This window comes from Hyaena hyaena, unplaced genomic scaffold (genome assembly GCF_003009895.1).
Source record: "Hyaena hyaena isolate Hyena2069 unplaced genomic scaffold, ASM300989v1 scaffold_224, whole genome shotgun sequence".
NCBI lineage: Eukaryota > Metazoa > Chordata > Mammalia > Carnivora > Hyaenidae > Hyaena > Hyaena hyaena.
Window position 1 is genome coordinate 1,558,370 of NW_024080854.1, and position 3,304 is coordinate 1,561,673.

The window sequence follows — 3,304 nt, forward strand, 5'->3', positions numbered from 1 at the left end:
TTCCATGGTATAGATAAACCACATCTTCTTGATCCATTCATCTTTGATGGACACTTAGGCTCTTTCCATGTTTTAGCTATTGTGGACAGTGCTGCTATGAACATTGGGGTACACGTGCTCCTATGCATCAGCATTTCTGTATCCCTTGATACCACATCTTCTTTATCCATTCATCTGTCATTGGACATTTGGGCTCTTTCCATACTTTGGCTATTGTTGAAGCACTACTATAAACATTAGGGCGCACGTGCCCCTTCAAAACAGCACACCTGTATTCCTTGGATAAATACCTAGTAGTACAATTGTTGGGTTGTAGAGTAGTTCTTTTTTAATTAAAAAAAAATAGATTTTAAAATGTAAAACTAAAAGACATTTTTTTAACTTTAAAAGAGAAAATAAGTATGAAATAAGATGGTAGAAATAAATCCAAATGTATTAGTAAGCATAATAAACACCAAATTGGACTAAGCACACAAATTGAAAAATAGATTATTAGATTAAGGGAAACATACAAAATGCACCTGAATGAAACTTATAGGAAACACATCTAACGTGAAGACACAGAAATATTTCGGTAGGTAAAAGAAGAAGTTCTATAGTAGTCAACAGAAAAAAAAAAATAAAGGATTGGAAGGGAATAAATAAGACTACTATTATTTACAGATAATACGATTGTCTCCATAGAAAATTCCAAGATTCTACCAACAAATCATTAGACTTAATCAGATAATTTGCTAAAGTGTCTGATGTAAGATTAATATACAAAATTTGAATGCATTTTATATGCAACTAGGAAAAATATTTTAAGAGATTTTTTTTTGTAATAGCACACACACAAAGATAGAACATCCTTTGAATATTAGGCAAGACTTTATAGGGCAAATTATAAAACTTTAATGAAAAATACACTGAGAAATATAAGCACATTGTTGGATAGAAAGACTCGATATTATAAATAAGAGAAGTTTCCCAAAATTTATCTATTCAAATTAATTTCAGTTGAACTCTTAGCTGGATTTTTTAAATGACAAGTTTCATAGACTTTTATATAGAATATCAAAGGGGCATGAATAGGCAAGATATTCCTCAAGAAGAAGAGGGAAAGATTTGTTCTATTACATACAAGACCTCTTACTTATATTAAGTAAAATATATTGACAATGGTCCAGCAATAAAAACTTGACTAGTGAAACTAAAGAAACCTATCTATATCTATATAGATATAGATATAGATATAGATAGATATAGATACATAGATGTGTTTCTACATGTGTTTCTAGGTATGTTTCTAGATATATCTAGGTGTGTGTGTGTGTGTGTGTGTATCAGTTTCTATAGATCCAGATCTAGATATATATCAACTTGATTTATGCCAGACGGGTATTTTTTATTTTTTCACTTTTAATGTTTTTATTTATTTTTAAGAGAGAGCGCATGTACAAGCAGGGGAGGTGTAGAGAGAGAGGGAGACAGAATCCAAAGCAGGCTTCAAGCTCCGAGCTGTCAGCACAGAGACCAATGTGGGGCTCAAACTCATGCTCAGCTGACTTAACCACCCAGTGCCTCATATGCCAGATGAGTATTAAAAGTCACTGGAAAAGGAAAAACTTCAGTAAATGGCAGTAGCCTTTGAGTTGTCTACCTTTAATTTTCTTATTAAACAAGATCATAAATATCTATATTGTTTACTGTTCGACTTTTCTGTTAGTTGCAGCTCAAAGAATTCATAACTGATGTAGGTCCTAGCATTTCTTAGCCAAAGATATGTGATTAAAATGGTCTAATCAGAATGGGTCCTGGGACTTGTGAAGGAACAACACGGAAGAAACTATGACGCTTCTACTAAACTTGAATCTGAATGAATGTGTGCTGAGGTTTCTGGGGAGTACCACATGGCATCTGAGAGTGAAGCTAACACAGTGAAAGGCAGCAGAGTAGAGGATGGAGAGTTACTGAATGTGGATGATAGTTAATGCTTTAACTGAGATCTATCTTTTACTATCTACCCATGGACTTTTCAAATATGTAAGCCAATAAATTACTCTTTTATTTGTTTTAGCCGTTTACAGTTGAATTTTCTGTCTTATGGAACCAAAATGATCTCACTGGAAATGGTAAACTCCACTCACTTTCTCCAAGAGCTCATGATAGAAAACATGTTCAGACATCAAATTTTTAAATATGTTGATGGCTACAGAGACGGATATAACTAATAAAGTCAATGTGCACCATAGATGAGACACCAAAAGCAGTACACTGGTTTGGTTGAAACATTTGAGCCATACATTTGAAAGTCCTGAGAAAAATAAAAGAGTCATCATGTTTTGTTCAATTAAACCAAAGTTGAAGGGTTGAGAAGGACATGGTGATGTAAGGTCAGAAAGAGAGCTTATTATAAGTCAGGCAGAGAAGGACAAATATCACATGTTTGCACATATAGGAGGATTAGGAGGAACTTAACGGAGGACAATGGGGAAGAAGAAGGGGGGAAATAGTAGGGGAAAGGGGGAGAGGCAAACCATGAGAGACTCTTGAATGAGGACTGATGGATGCGGTTGGGGAAGGGGAGGATGGGCACGGAGAGGGGCACTTGTGGGGATGAGCACTGGGTGTTATATGGAAACCAACTGGACAATAAACTATTTGTAATAAAAAAAAAAAAGAGAGAGAGAGCTTATTTTGTTAGCCAAGTAAGAAACGTGCAAGTGATTGTAGAAAATAAACTCTTGCCTATCCTCTAGGTTTATGGAAGCAATTTTTTACAAATATGCAGTATAAACTGCTTTTAAAATTCTGGTATTTTGTTCACTGGGAGTCTTGCTAGGATGGCTTGCAGAGAAGAGAGATTTAAGAAAATCTGAAAAATCATAAGAGATTAAACTTGTGGTTTAGAAAATCATTCAAAATTAGACCTAAAACTCAAATAAGTACCAAATGGATTTCTGACAAGAAAATGGTGTACAGAAGTAGTTCTCAAACTTAATGTTAGCATTGGAACCTTTTTCTACATGAAATATTATAGAAAATTGCAATATATAAATCAGACAATGTATTTATTAGTATAGATTCACTTTTTAAAGTTGAATTGTATAACATTTACTTACTAGAGAGGAAGGATGCTAGTCTGATGAGCACACTAAAATTTTTTTTTTTTTTTTTTTTTTTACATTCAAGTTTGTGATAATTTATTATAGTAGCGCCCGGGAACTAACTTAGCCCCTCAAATCCATTCTCCACACAGAAGCCTATTTTTTTTTTTATTTTTTTTTATCATTATCCTTTTTTTTTTTTTTTTTTTTTTTTT